The 16,514-nt window shown below is 36.1% G+C and overlaps 1 pseudogene; it reads right to left on the bottom strand.

Moving 5' to 3' along the window:
- Positions 1–10,038: 10,038 nt before the first annotated feature.
- On the bottom strand, positions 10,039–11,098 carry Gapdh-ps46 (Glyceraldehyde-3-phosphate dehydrogenase, pseudogene 46; annotated as a pseudogene).
- Positions 11,099–16,514: the final 5,416 nt, after the last annotated feature.

The following is a 16,514-nucleotide window of genomic DNA, read 5'->3' as shown; positions in this document are numbered from 1 at the left end:
AGCTTCTTAATTTAAATTAAAAGGGAAGAAATAATCCCTAAATCTTAGCATTATAAAATACCACAAAAATCATTCTAGATCTGAAATATTGGAAAATAATATGATACTTTCTGAATTATGATAATGTGTTTCCACCAAAATCTTATAATATGAGCACAATCAATGAAAATGTATTTTCCAAGATAGACAATCTGTCATTGGTTATAAATTAACACACTTTATACATTAACATATTGATTTATGCATTTTTAACTAAAACACTCAATTTTAGTTTGTCTTATAAATATTACATCAGTGATTATATTACGGAACATTTTAGACTGTATCCTTCAGAAATTCTGCAAAATTGAGCAACACCTAAAGCTTTAGGAAATGTAGCTCTAATTTCCAGGCACTATTTTTTTTATGGTCTCAGTTGTGAAATGTAGATGGATGAATCTACTTTTGTTGACTGTGTCAGTAAAGAAATAAATGCAAATGTTAGCATACAAGAACTTAAGGCCACTCAAAGCTCAACCTGTCAACCTACATTCAATGTGGACATTTACTCAGTAAATAAAGCAAAAGAGATACAGAACTTTGCTGGAACTTCTGAAACAAGTTCCTCTCATCTCAGCGGCAAAAGATACTTTGGGAATACTGTCTTTGAATAAAATTATATTTAGATGTTTTCTCTGAATCCAGTATTGCAAAACAGAACAGCATATACAATTACCAAACTTTCTCATTCAGATGTAGTATTATGAGTGCAAACTCCATCTCCAGATAGAGAGCAGAACCCACTGCGCTCAAAGAGATAGGTGACTTATTTTCTTTATTTCAGAAGATAATGAAAAAGAACACTTGGTGTTAAATTGAGAAAAAGTATCAAGGCAGAGGATATGAAAAGGCCACATGGTTTTCTTTCTGTTTGATACCCTTCTAAAATTTGGTCTTGTAGTAGTTGCTCTCTAGCACATCTAATAAACACGTAACTATCGTAAAAGTAAGCATTTAGCTCTTGTTTTTAATCAGAAAAAGAAAAGATTCATCACTAAATATCATATTTGTTTTATAGTTAATACTAATCACACTTTGACTGCTGCACATGTATTGAGTGGATATCTCTGCAGAACTTCGTGATTGTTTTCTCCACATATCTACTCACCTTTCCTATGTTAAATGCTAACTCTAAGTCAGCTTCATAGCATCATGACAAGCTCAATGTTCTCTGTGGAGTTTTCAGTTATCAACTCACTGGATGACTTGTCACATCACCAACATATGTTCATATAAAATGACAGCTCAAGATGCCTTTCGAACAGTTATTTTTTACTTTGTATCTCAAAATTTCCACCTGTGTTTGCACTTTGCAAGATGGGATGGCTTCCCAGACACTTAATACATTTACTCAACTAAAACATGTTTGTAATCTTTCTAGTCTTTATTCCACAGAAAAGTGACCAAGCCCGCTTAGTCAGTCAATATGTTCTTCAGGGTATGAGTGGGGATTAAAAAGAAAACGACAATTTTATAAAAGGAAAATATTATAACATGACTCCAGCCAGTGCTGAGGTTGAAGGGGGTTTATTTTTGTTTTAGTCTGCTTCTATACCACTTTAAGTACATGGGAAATGATAAAATCAGTTCTGGGTCTAAGAACAAGCAAGGCAATAAACAAAGTTCTGTAAACGCCTTTCTAGGGGCTAGTCAGGAAGACCAAGACAAAAGACATGACACATGTGCCTCACCTATGCCTGCTCTGAACTTTGCATTGACTTAAATGTAAATGTTCTTTATCTGAGCCTAGTTCCTGAGTCCTAGCCCAAAGTCAGATTCTCACCTTGAACTTTTCTTCTTTGTCCTGGCCTGTCAAATTAAGACCAAGTTTCTAGAAGGTGCCTGGAAAGTTCTTCACAGAACAGAATTTAAAATATACTGAGGATAGCACCTATCCTTTTGTGTTGGGAGCTTAGCTTTGAAAATCTTGCTTGCAAAGAAATCTTTCTGGTCATGACTTGGCAATTCAGCCAACTTCTGAGTTTTGCCATATACAATTTTAAAATACGAAGCCTTTAACAAAATAATTAAGAATAAAAAAGAAAAAATGCCTAGGGCTCTTTAAGAAAACCTCAGGAAACTTCATATGAACTCACAGAGACTGGAGCAGTAAACACAGGGCCTACACAGATTTAAATTCTTTGACTATGTCCTATCACTTTCAGTTTAGCAATACTATGGCTCTCAGGAATTCATGAGCAAGTGAGCAGTCCCTGATCTTGTGACTGATCCTGTGTCTCTTGATGTCTTTTGTCCTGGCTTGTTCAACTTTGATATGATAGTTTTTGTTTTATCTTACTTTATTACATTTTGTTTTATTTTGTTATCTCTTGAAAGTCTGCTCTTTGGTTGCCTAACTAAAGACAGAAAAGAAGTAGATGTGGATGGGAGGAGAGTTGGGGAGGAACAGGAAGAATAAGGGAAGAAAAAATGTATTCAGATAATATTGTGTGAGGAAAGAGTCTGTGGTTAATGAAGGGGGGGAAATTAAATAAGAATTTTGCTTTAGGTAGTCTTGGTTAAGTTGTCCTTAGAGATATGGGTTCATGGTTAAATTACAACAGAAAACAGCCAGAGTGCTTATATTTAGTCTTTGTGGTCTGGAAAAATTCAGAACCCCTAGCAAACAGAGTAGAGCCAAAAATGTAGGTTAGCCAGTTCAGTGACTATGTTCCAGAAACTTGACTGACCATAGAACTGATGATTACACCCCAGCCGGTTTGGCAACTCTCTCCCAGGAACTAGCTGACCATAAAGTTAAATAATCTTGAGAAACAGGAAGTTTCTCCTTGTGATTTTTCACTGGTATTCTCGACATTTTCCAATGACACCATCCCTACCCCCTCGGGTTGTAGTTTCCACCTTTAAATACCTCTTCTCTCATACTCGTGGTCTAACTCTTCTATCCCTGCGTGGGATAGGAGTCTCGACCCCAATGCACTGGTTCCTATCAATAAACCTCATGTTATTACAACAAGGACGGTCTCAGGTGAGTTCTTGGGGGGTCACGTCATCCTGAGACTTGAGTGAGGGTCTCCCTGCTCCAGGAGTCTTTCATTACTATTTGAAAGATTAGATCTGATAAATACCTGCAACATAAGGAATTTGGAAGACAGGTTAAGAGTGTATAAAGGCATGCATGTTTCTTAATTCTTACTGAGTATTTGTGATCATGTATGTTCTTTTAAATTTTTTCTGTTTATCACTAATTTCAAACTTCATTTGTTTCTTTTGATAACTTTAACATTTTACTTAGTTTTCTTTGTGTTGTTCATTTGTTTCCTGTGACCATCTTTCCTATATTTCAAAAGTAGATATCTGTTCATTTTTTTTAATGTGGTTTGGTATATAAACGTGAATCAACACATTTTGTTCTACACAGTCATCTGCTTTTCTTAAGAGTTTTCTTAGGAATAAATTAGTTTTTTTTTTTTTTGTAATCTTTCTAGTTGGGAAAACAGGCTGTAGAAGTGGAAGTGTAAAGTCAGACTAAACTACTGATCAAATCCAAAGTCAGATTAGGCAATTTAGTGAGACTTTGTTTCTCTAAATGAAAAGTAAACAGAGGATTCAATTCTAGTTCTCCAAAACAAAACAACAGAAATCAATAATCTAAGCTTTCCAAATATTGTATGTTTCTTTTCTGGTTTACTTAATGTTGGATTAAGGTTTACATTGGTGCTCAAAAGAGTTTTCAGTGTGAGAATACGTTTTCACCATTAGTTTTATTTGTTTGTTCCTTTTAGCTGACATGCGTGTTTACATCTTTTGTTCATTCATAAATTTGGATATAATTCTTTGTCAGGATTCCTGTTCACTACTACATTTCCAGCTCTTAATTTTCTTCTCAATCTTTATAAAATTCATGCCATTTAGGATAGGTCTCTAATATTAATTTCACTTGGATATTTGCTCTAATTCTTTATTCATGTGGTTTTAGAGATAGAACTGACCTCATGTTTTGTGTCTCCGTTTTTTAAAAAAAAATATTGCATTTATTTGCATTCCAAATGTTGTCCTCTTCCAAGAACTCCACCCCAAGAGTTTTTCATCCTATAGCCCCTTTCCTTTTCCTATGAGAAGTTGCTTCCCCATCCATCCATCCACCTACCCCTCATCCACCTTACCGTACCTCCCTCATCCCCCTTCCCTGGGCCATCAAGTCTCTACAGGATTAGGCACATCCTTTCCCACTGAGGCCAGACAAGACAATCCTATGCTACATATGTGCCACAGGCCTCAGACTAGCTCATGTATGCTCTTTGGTTGGTGGCTTACTCTCTGGGAACACCCAAAGGTCTAGGTTAGTTGATACTCTTGGTCTTCCTATGGGGTTGCCGCCCCTTCAACTCATTCAATTCTTCCCCTAAATCTGCTATAGGGATCCTCCACCTCAGTCCCATGGTTGGGTAAAAATACCTGCAACTGTATCACTCAGCTGCTGATAAAGCCTCTCAGAGGCAGCCATGCTAGTCTCCTATCTGTAAACACAACATGGCATCAGTAATAGTGCAGGGTTTGGTGGCCAACCATGGGATGGATCCCAAGTTTGACCAATCACTGAATGGACTATTCTTCAATCTCTGTTCCATTTTACTCTCTGAATTTCTTTTAGACAGGCACAATTCTGGGTAAAAAAATGTTGAAGGTAGGTTGGTGACTCCACCCTCCACTGGGGGGCTGTCTATCTACTTTATATCTCTTGTGGCTGTGGTCTCTTCAGGTTCTATCTCTCCAGGGTTGGGCATTTTGGATAAAGTGTTTTCTTTTGGAGTTAAAGGGTTTTTGTTGCTGCTGTTGTTGTTGCTTTTGTTGTTGTTATGTTAACTATGTTTAAAAACTCAATTTTGAGGAAAAAAAAAAGGAAATTTTTTGCCAGAGTTGTTTAGAAATAATTTGGAAGATATTAAGATCCAGGGCCTCCAAGTATTTATAAGATATTTTATATGTGTAAGAAATTTTGATTTACTAAATAACAAAACTTCACATGTTTGTATAATGTAATTTGTAATTATTATGATCAAACACTTGGTCATGATTCCTTTATTTTCATATTTGTGATCTTTTAAGTGCCTTTGTTAAAATCTAAATTATTACATCATATCTCTCTGCTACTGATGGATTTACATAGAATTTCAATTGTGGATTTGCCTCTTATTAGTTGCATTTTAAAGTATATTTGCAAAGAATAGAGTGATATCCTTAATTTTTTATTGGATCAAATCAAGAAGAAAATTGCCTTAGGTCTTTTGTTAAATATCGTGTCGATTATCATAATTATAAAATGCCTTGGGCAAAATAGGATAAACTTGATTTATTTTTACCCTAATGTATTTTTCTCCTGACATTTCTTTCTTTCTTTCTTTCTTTCTCTCTTTCTTTCTTTTGTCCTTTCTTTCTTTTTTCTTTCTTTCCTTCTTTCTTTCTTTCTTTCTTTCTTGTATATTTTACTCCTTACACATATTTAAGAAGTCGTCCTCATATTCTCAACAGGAGTTTATTGAACATGTCAACATTACATCCTGTTCTTTATTTTGCAGATTAAAGCTCTGTCTACCACTCTGGTTTATTGAATGATCAGATAGCTTTATTTGTTCTTTCCCTTTACTTTGTTGTGTTCATACTGTCCCAAAGTAATCTTTAGTCCTTACTAATATGAACCAGAAAAGGATGGTGTACATTATTAATACAAAAAGTAAAGACAATTTGGAACATCTGTGAAAAGAAGAGTTTTAATAAGACAATTGGAATTGGGTGAAATGTTTTCAAATGCCCCCTCAGAACTGGCTAAAGTGGACTAGCTTAAAAGCACAGTGATCTTAGAACATCCTGAACCTGAGAAAGCTAAGATTCTGCTCAATGAGTCACTATGACATGTCTGGTGGATAGGAGGACAAGGATTACCAAAAGCATTAATATGGGAAACAATTACATTGCTGAACCTAGACCTCTAACATATGAATACATAAACAACAATATTCTTGTATGAGTTCAGAATACACAAAGGGCACAGTCTGATGGGATGTTTGTCAGTTAGACCAGAACGAAATAAAAGGAAGGGAGAATTGAAAGCCATACAACTATGATCAGTCAGAGATTCTTTTAGTTCAAAACTGTCAGAAATGGATGGCTTCTGGTGCATTAAAGCTGTTAATAAACTAAGTCTGAGGAACTGAGAGATTGCTAGGTAAACTCAGAACTGAGGAGAACTTAAGAAGGACAATCAATCTTCATCATGTCATATATTACAAGACGATAGTGACAAGTGTTCTTTGCTTTTCACTTCAAATCAGGCATGTCTTAAGTAAAATTGTAATGAATTTAAATTCAACTCAGTATGAACTCATCCTGGTAGACTATAGGAATGTTTCCCAATATAGTAAGTAAGATATGTAGGTTTAGAGATGCAGTCTGATCCTTTGAAATCCTCTGTAGGAAAATCACAGAAGCATAAATTAATTCAATGTGTGAGAAGTATTCTCCTTTTTCTGCCCCCCTGTGTTTTGATTTGTGTTATATATTACTGCCAGCATGCATAGCCTTCTAACCTTCATAGGACAATGTGCATGAATTGTATTCTTTAGAGCTGTAAACTGGCCTTCCAGTATTAACACCATTTACTGACATTTCAATCAGTATTTGTAAATTAAAATTATTTCTAGAATTAGGCTGAAGGAGGTTAAATTTTAATTTACTTTTGTCTCTTCCTACTTTTAGACCATTGAAAAGTAATGTAAACTTTAGTTTTAACTTTCTGTACAAGCTCAGTTATATAATAAAAAAAACAGGTAAGTAAATAAGAATTATAAATATTAAAATATTTCATGAAATAAAATTACTAAACACATTGACTAGAATTAGTTTTGTGACATTCAGAGTGTTAAGTAACCTGTTGTTAAGATGTGCAGTTCCATTATTTTCATGTCAAAGCATGTTATCTCACACCAGTAATTGCTAACACAAATATCTTTCTAGTTTTAATCAAATCACAATTTTCATTTCTTTCTTAATCTTTCAAACACATGCGCATATGCACACGTATAATATATACATATCCACTTTACTGCTAGTGTCTGTGTATGTATGTGTGTGCTTGTATAAATGTGTCTTCTATCGATGATGTGTGTGTATGTGTGTGTGTACGTGTGTGTGTGTGTGTGTGTGTGTGTGTGCATGTATGTGTAGTTTAATTGTGTTCCATGACATATAAGTAAATGTCCAAGGACAATGGACTCAGTTTTCTCCATCTCTCCCTTCATATTTTCATGGACTTCAGGGCCATCAGTCTTATGAAACCATTGTCATGCCATGAAATAGGACCTCATACTGTATGCAGCCCAGTCTGGACTTAAGCTCTTTGTAGTTCCTGTGCCTCTGCCTCCTGAGTTCTGGGATTACAGATTGAAATGACCATGTCTTGCTGAACTGAATTTTTAATTAGTCAATATAAAATAAGGTCAGCAGTAAACTCTGAGAATGTATATTACAGTTCCTAAAATTCTGAGTGTGATCATCTATAAAATACTTTTTATTTCCCCAAATATCTGCCTTGTCAAAATAAATGAATAAAGTCTTCTAGACTTTCAGAAAACTTCTGAAATTCAGAAGTTATTTGTAGTTTGCTTTTTTAAATTATCTTTTATATTGTACAGCAACAGGAGAAAATCTCTATCCTAATTTTGATGGATATTTGGGTAGATCCCTACAACTTTAAAGAAAGTGTGTTTAAATGTGTTTTTCTACTCTCTCATAAAATATACTTGCAAAATAAATATATTTCAAAAACATGTAAACTCAATGATCATGGAATTAGTACATTCAAAAAATTGTAGGTCCCGGATAAACTAAGGAGAGAAGCAACCTGAAGGCTTTAATGTAGATATAGTAAATTAACGACTGAAAATAAATGTCAAAATTTACCTAAAGAAAGAGAAAACAAAAAGCAAAGTAGAAGTGGTATTAATTAAGTAGGCTATAATGTGTAAATACAACTTAGAATTGAATTAACCTATATTAGGGCAGCAATATATAACATAGACTAGCATATAAAAAGCTCAGTGCCAGGAATGGTTACTTCTTTTAGAGTTGTTGGCCGGTGAGGCCACAAAGAACCCCAAACATTGTAAACTGTTGTCATTGCTCCTTGTTTTCCATTAGGACTTGACTGTGAGGCCAGATGACTGAATACAATATACACTTGAGTCAGAGAACATGGAAATATCAAGCTAGTTCAGAGTTAGAATCTTCATCTCTACTGAATAGATGTCATAGTGCTAGAGGATGTTATATAAGAAAAACAATTCTCAATGTTGTCCACATGGAAAACATTTGAGCTACATGTGAGCCCTTTGAATTCCTAAGGTCTATGATGGGCTTTATGCTTTAAAACTGGCTGTGTTAGTTACATGAAAATATCTATGAATTCATGAAACAGAGAAAGTTAAGACTTGGAGGACCTTGGGATAAATTGGAGATGGGGAGTGAGCAATTGATATGATCAAGATGTGTGAAAGATATCCTAAGAATACATTAAAATTTATAAAGATTTATGTAATAGGAAGAATTATATGCAGAAGGAATCAAATCTAATGTGATATCTAAGTGGAATTACTAGAATGGAGATATTCATATTTATGTGTGCCCAGAGCTGATAAATGCTATGAGACGAATCATGTATTACTCTGTAAATCTACCAGAATTTCTTTCGTTGACAAATGCTATATTTTCCCATCTCCATTTTATGTGGATTTCTATAGTTAGGTAAATTCTACCATCTATTTACATTTCTCATTTTCTTATTTCATTGTCTCATCAACATAGCACCTTCTTTTTGTTGACTGTTTTTCTACTAGCAGGTTTATAACACTGTATCAGTACTTAAATACTGTTCCTGTATGAAGGTATGCTCACTATTTCCTATCATATATATATATATATATATATATATATATATATATATATATACATATATATATATATGTGTGTGTGTGTGTGTGTGTGTGTGTGTAATATGACCTCCCACTGTTAATGTTAAATTTGTCATTGATATGTTGTAGTTTTTCTAGAATTCCCCATTAAATATATTCTATTGTATTTGTTATAGATTATATTAATATCCTAGCTATTCTGGCCAGTCGTATTCTTCTAAATTTATTAGTGATATTATTTGCCATAGAAAATAAGATGATAAATTATTCTTCCACTCGAGTATATCTTGTGATTCTAAAACTTCAAACTTTTTCTTTAAATTGCGTATTAGGAATACATTTTGTTCTAAAGGCATTGGAACAAAAGTCACAGAAAATAAGTTAGAAAAAGGACTGAAGGAGTTGAAGGGGATTGCAACCCCATAGGAAGATCAACAATATCAACTAACTGGACCAGGGTCTAAACCACCTATCAAAGAGCATACATGGGTGAATCCATGGCCCCTGCTACATTTGTAACAGAGGACGGCCTTGTCTAACCTCAGTGGGAGGGGATGCACTTGGACCTGTAGAGGCTTGATGCCCCAGAGAAGGGGGATGCTAGAAGGAAGAGGTAGAAGTGGGTTCATAGGTGGGGCAACACTCTCTTAGAGGTGAAGGGAAGGGCATGGGGGTGGGAGCTAATGGTGGGGGTATCATGAAGAGGGATATTTGAAATGAAAATAAACAAAATAATTAATAAAAAGAGAAAATGTTCCACTGTCAAAATATGTTCTTATCTACTGATTTACCACTCTAGTCTGTTTCTGAGAACCTCAGAATTTTTTGGGAGGGGAGGGGGTGCAGCAAACTTTAGGATTTTTAATCCTTCTCTATTGTTCTTCCTTTTCACCACATCTATAATGAGCATAAAGTATTTAGTCCTTTCTATTTTTTCATAGAAATATTGTTAGAATATTTAGTCAGTAAGAGACTAGAGAGGGCTCCCTAGGCCCCTCCTGTTACATGGGTCTGGGATGTAAATTTTGCGGGAGATACTCAATGTTGGGGGCCGAGTTGGGACAGGGACTCCTCAGCAACTGAGGGCCTGTCTCTTGCTCTCAGTATCCTTGCTAGGGTGGGTAGTAAGTTTTCTTACTCCTTGGAGGCCATTGTAGGCCATGAGGTCCACCACCCTATTGCTGTAGCTGCATTCATTGTCATACTAGGAAATGAGCTTTACGAAGTTATCATTGAGAGCCAGCTACAGCATCAAAGGTGGAAGACTAGGAGTTGCTGTTGAAGTCAGAGGAAACAACCTGGTCCTTAGTATAGCTCAGAGTACTCTTTAGTGGGCCCTCAGATGCCTGCTTCACCACCTTCTTGATGACATCATACCTTACAGGTTACTCCAGGTGGATATATTGGGCTTAGGAACATGGAAGGCCATGCCAGTGAACTTTCCGTTCAGCTCTGGGATGACCTGTCTGACAGCCTTGGTAGCACCAATAGATGCAGGGATGATGTTCTGGATCACCCTCTTGCCATCATGCCACAGCTTTCTAAAGAAGACATCAATAGTGTTCTAAGAGGTAGTGATGGCATGGCATGAGTCCTTCCACAATGCCAAAATTGTCATGGATGACCTTGGCCAGGGGGGCTAAGCAGGTGGTGGTGCTGGATGCATTGCTGACAATCTTGAGTGAGTTGTCATATTTCTATCATGAGTGAGTTGTCATAATCCTCATGGATTACACCCATCACAAACATGGGGGCATCGGTTGAAGGGGCAGAGATAATGATCCTTGTGGCCCCACTCTTCAAGTGGCCCCAGCCTTCTCCATGGTGGTGAAGATGTCAGTAGACTCTATGACAGAATCAGCACCAGCATTACCCCATTTGACATTAGTGGATTGCACTCCTGAAAGACAGTGATGGGCTTCCCGCTAATGACAAGCTTCCCATCCTCAGCCTTGATTGTGCCATTGAATTTGCCATGGGTAGAGTCATACTGTAACATGTAAACCAAGTAGATCATTGAGATCAATGAAGGGGTCATTGAAAGCAACAATTTCCACTTTGCCAGATTCAGAAAAGGCAGCCCTGGTAACCAGGCGCCCAATACAGCCAAATCCATTCACACCAACCCCCATCTTGTCTATAGGACAGGGCAAGGCTGGCACTGCATGAGAAGGTGCTACTGTCTCTGGAATTTGAAGGAGCAGAGAGCCAAACCTCAGAGTTTTAATCTTTCTCTATTGTTCTTCCTTTTTCACCACATCTATAATGAGCATAAAGTAAATGGTCCTCTCCATTTTTTTCATATAAATATTGTTAGAATATTTAGTCAGTATTATTTAAGAGCTGATAGCTCATTTTTACCTCTCAATATTATTATTTCATATAAAAATAGCATAATTACTAATTATGTAAAACTTACAGAACATCTTGTTTGCTTTTAGGTTTTAGCAACCATAAAACCATTACAAAACCTGGCCAAGTGCCACTAATTCCTGGGTAAAACTTCTGAGAATGGTAGCCATTAACTGAAGATTCATTAAATCATACTACAGATGAGATTATCGACTGTTAGTGTATTGCAACAGCCCGAGTTTAATTGACGTTGGCTGTTGACAAGATTTAAGAAAAATAAGTAGGCTGTTGATTTTTACAGAGAAAGAAAATGCTTCTGCTGGAAGCTCAAAAGTGTACAGAAGAATGGGAGAGATGGCTTGGTGATTTAAGAACATAGGTTGCTCTTCCAGAGGACGTGGTTTTAATTCCCAGCAACCACATCTGGGTTCACGAACACCTGTAACTCCAGATCCAATATTCTCTTCTGGTGTCTGAGAGCATCAGACACACACAAAGTGCACAGATATATGTAGGAAAAACACCCATATTACTAGGTACATAATAATTTTAAAAAAGAAGGAGTAGGTGTTGAAATCTACTTGATAAGTATCTGGAAGCTCGGTTGTACCATCTTCTTTGGAAATGACCAAAGTGCCTTGCTGTAACTTGTTTTAGGCTCATCAGAAAAATTAGGTTTAATTTCTCTGGACCTTTACTAGCACCTGGTGTTCAGCTCGGGCATTATTAAATGTTACAGCAGTATTTCATTATTGTTTTATAATTTCTAGCTGGCAACCATTTAGGTCTAAATTTTAGGCTTATATATATGACCTCTTATTTTTCTTTCTGTATCTAATGGGTTTCTGTGGCCTCTTACACAAATTCTTAATATATGATATATCTTTGCAATTTTTGAAATAAAAATTGATTATGTTTTTATACTTAAGTGTATAAAGAGTGTGAGTGGGCATGCAGGTATGTGTATGCACACACGTGTATTTATTTATACACATGGGTGTCCTAGAGCTATCATAACACCCAGGTAGATGTCAAAGAACAACTTGCTAGCCTTAGTTCTCTCCAGCATGTGGGTTTCAGGAATTGCTTTAAGATCAGCAACCTTGCCAGCAGCAAGTTTACTGTTGAATCATTTCATTGGCTCATTTCTGAATATGTTATCAGAAATTCTCTCTAAGATACTGAAGGACCCTAGGGTCTTTCACCAGCCTTCCACCCATCTGCCTCAGGGCAAGGATAGGACAGGTTCCATTTTCCATCCACACTTCTTGGGAACAGCAGGAACATTCTTGAAAAACCGCAGAATGTACTGATGGATAGTCACCTGATCCTCTGGGCCCAGATGGAGTTCGAATGCATGCCATATGCTTGCTAGCCAATAGGTTCAAAGGTCAATATGCTTAACCAATAAGTTTAAACCTTATTGATGTAACCCATACCCCTAAAAAGTATAAAAACTATTTGTTATTGCCATTTGGAGTCACCTTCTAGTCACTCATAATGAGGGCCTGATTGAAGGTCCATCCTGATATACCAGAACTTGCATTCCCATCGAACATCATACGGTGTCTCACTTGTGTGTGGGGGTGTGTGTGGTCTTCTGGTAGTTAAGACTTACTTCGATTCTTACAATACATATTTTGAAAATCATTTTTACTAGATTCTCTCTCTCTCTCTCTCTCTCTCCTCTCCTCATACTGAGATGAATGTTCTGCCACTGAGTCATGTCAGCCCAGTTTTCCTTAAATTTGAGACAGAATTAAAATTTACCAGTTAGGCCTTGAACGTATAGTTAAATGTATTATATATAATTTTAGTTAAATATAAAATAGTATAACTCTTTGAGGAATCAACCATCCTTGGTTCTACTTGTCTCCATTCCACAACTTCATTGACTTTCATTCCCATCCCTTATTAAGAGTGCTTTAATCTTTTTTTATTATTATGTACATCAGTTTTGGACATTTCTATTTCTGTGTTCAGACCCACTAAGTCTTTCCTCAGCCATATATCCATTCTAACAATTATTTTGTTCTGTTCAGTTCCATATTCACTCCAGTGTGCTGGACCCTTTAGTTTCTCATTCTCTGTTCACCCCCTATCATGGGTTATTGCATGCAATTTACATTTTTACTGGGGCCTTTTCTATAGCAATTGCGGTCCTTTTGAAATCCTAATCTGACATTTGCGTTTCTTTATCTGATTCTCCTGGTAACACCAGTTTTATCTTTTCACACAATTGTTTCCTCCTCCACATTACAAGCCTTTTAGCAAGTCTTGCAGTTTTATACTGAATGCAGATGAAAAATGTCGGCTGATTATCAACTAAGTTAATGAGGCTTTTATCATAATATCTTATGATAATTGACCTAGAAGCTGGCCCAGGTTGAATCTTTGCTATAACTGCAAATGCCAGAGATTTCATTTTTCCTTCTTCTCTCCCTACCCCCAACTTTACACAAGATGGGTAATCACTGAGGATGTTGGGGTTTTCTAATTGACATTCTTCTGGATAGATGAAGACTCTGGTGAAAAACTTCCCCTTTACATTGTAGGCCTTTGCTGGGGAGAATTCTCCCTGAGTGCTTCTTACTGCCACTGTTTTTTTCACAAAGCTCAGAGCACAGATGGATTTTTGTCTAGGTTTTATCATGACAGCTTAATACAAACCCATTGGTAAAAGGCCCCACAGCATGGCCCCACAAGATTATTTTGTCTTCTGCCGATCCACACTCAGCCTCCAGTTTTTCATCTAAATTGCCACTTAAATCTCCTTATCACTCATCGATTTTAGACTCTTTTCTCTGTCCTTCCTACAGATAACTAATCTTCACTGTATTTCGGTGTTTATCTATCTTTCTAGATATTGAAGAGGCATTGTGTCTAATGAATTTGATTTCTGTGGCATTTCAGAAATGGTATTGATTTCTAACTTATTCTGTTCCTTCCATGTTTGATTGCAAGGGGATTCCTTCTGAACATGCAGCAGGTAGCTAAAAGTTTTCTCACTTAACAGAATAAATTCATTGAATTTGTTCTATGTTAATAACTTTAACATTTCATATTTTAAACATTTTTCTCTGATCATTTCTAACTTTCAGATTTGCTTGTGAAAGAGAGTTTTACTGATATTTTTTCACTTTTGTCTCTTACTTGTTTTTCTGTTTCCTCAAATTGTCCCTTCCCTTCATGTCTTTACAGTGTTGACATGAGCATATTGCCTGCATAATAAAACCCTAAGATAGTCACTATGGTAATTATTTTCAAAAATTATCTCTCTTACAAATATGCTGTGTTAGTATTAGTTAAATGTACTTCAGTTCAAATTCCTCTGATGTTGCTGTCATTCCAAGTTTGGGCTCTGTGGTTCCATACATCATCCTCCTGAAAGAGCGGAAAAGGCATTGAATCTGTTCATTTATGTTAAGATTCCTTGGACTTTTGTATAGAAAGATTTAGTAGCATGATGACATTCTTCCTTCTCATCTTTAGTCTCTATTCCTTTGATGGATCTGCACCTCCAAACCTTGAGTATCCTAGTTTCTGCAGAAGTGGATCTAACCCCGCCTCTACCTTGGGTCATGTTGCTGAACTTCTGTACCAGGTTGGCTGGTGTTTCCACAAATATCTTACCTTTAAGCAAGTGTGTTACCTTGGAGAACAACATGTTATGAGGAACAAGTAAAGCATACTTCATTATGGTAACTATTACCTTCACCTGGTTTCATCAGAGCCAGGAAATGTGCTGAGACATTTATTAAGAGATATATGAGAAAGAAAGGATGGGTTATTAAAGTCATAAAGGTCTAAGGGTCTCCTGATATAGCCATGCATTTCCTTGATCCCTCTAATCCAAATTCACTGTTCAGATATTTCAAATTTTTTCATGTAGGTTCCCCAGAGAGTTTGTGTTTCTGGATATTCCAGTTAAGCTGAACTAAACTCTCACTGTCTAAATTTGTCTACTCCAGATCTTGGAAGATTAATTTGCTATCTATCCCTTGATAGGGCTGATAATATCTGTGGGTTTTATATTTATTTATAGTTACTTATTCCTTTTCATTTATCGCTGCAGGTTGTTAGCCTATACGATGCTCCAAGAAAGACAGGGGCAGTAGGAACAAAATGGGTTGCCGGATTAGCTATTTAGACAGGCTGGAAGGTCTCTGAGAAAGAAGATAGAGAAGAGGTCACAAAAGCAGAGTAAACATGTTCAGGAATAGATTCTGATAGCCTTTCAGTATTCTTTAGCTTCAGTATACAGTGGTAATGACCAGTCCTCTTTATGCTTCTAGATGCCTATGATCAAGGAATGAAGGTAACTACATTTCACACTGTAGGCTCAGCTGAATCCTACCTACGACTCACAAGCTGTTGTTCTCTCATTGTTACAGTGAAAGCTCTTTCTACATTGCTACAACTATATTTTCCTTTTGTTTGTTTTTATGTATCACTGCCATCCCAAGGATAGGGATGTTATCATGCTACGGAGTTTACCTGTTAAAGTCACATGATTATCACTCCCAGTATTAAAAATAATGAATGATTTATTTGTATCATAGTATCATTAGGCTTTTAAAAAAAGAATAATCTTTTCATCTTTGTTCTTAAGTTAGTTTCTATAAAATTAATGATACATACTTTATCTTTGACTCCTTGACAAACTTCCTCTCCTAATAGCCTTCCTCTTAAATTCATTTTTCACAAATATTTTCATGCATTTGTCTGCTCAACATTGTCTTCAGTGAGGCATCAGATTTTCTTCAGGTTGCAGGTAACTTTACTTCATCAAAAATCAATTTGCAGTTTTAATGTAGGTATATTACCCCATAGCAATGGATTCCTATTGTGAAGTCGGAAAAAAATAATTTGTTTACATGCAGTTAAGGCTTCAAATTCTGAATCTAATTGTTTGTGTGCAGAACTCTGCTTTATGAACTGTTACTCCTAGTTTTATGGTGTAATTTAGGGTGGGGTGGGCTTGGCAAATGGTTTCTTAATTTAATGGACTTAAATATTTTCCCACCAGCTGCCAAATAATTTGTGAAAAAGCATTATCATTTGGTGCATGTGCCCTAAGAGAGGAACAAAAGTAAAATGCAGTTTATTAAGTATGAGGCAGAGAAAAGAAAACATTGTCTCCTAAAATGCAATTATGTAAGATCACCTCTTGTGTAGGGATTAATTAGCACAGAA

The sequence above is a fragment of the Rattus norvegicus genome, chromosome 14 (assembly GCF_021556685.1).
Source record: "Rattus norvegicus strain SHRSP/BbbUtx chromosome 14, alternate assembly SHRSP_T2T, whole genome shotgun sequence".
Classification (NCBI taxonomy): domain Eukaryota; kingdom Metazoa; phylum Chordata; class Mammalia; order Rodentia; family Muridae; genus Rattus; species Rattus norvegicus.
Note: the sequence above shows the minus strand (reverse complement) of the source record. Positions and strands in the feature narration are given on the sequence as shown.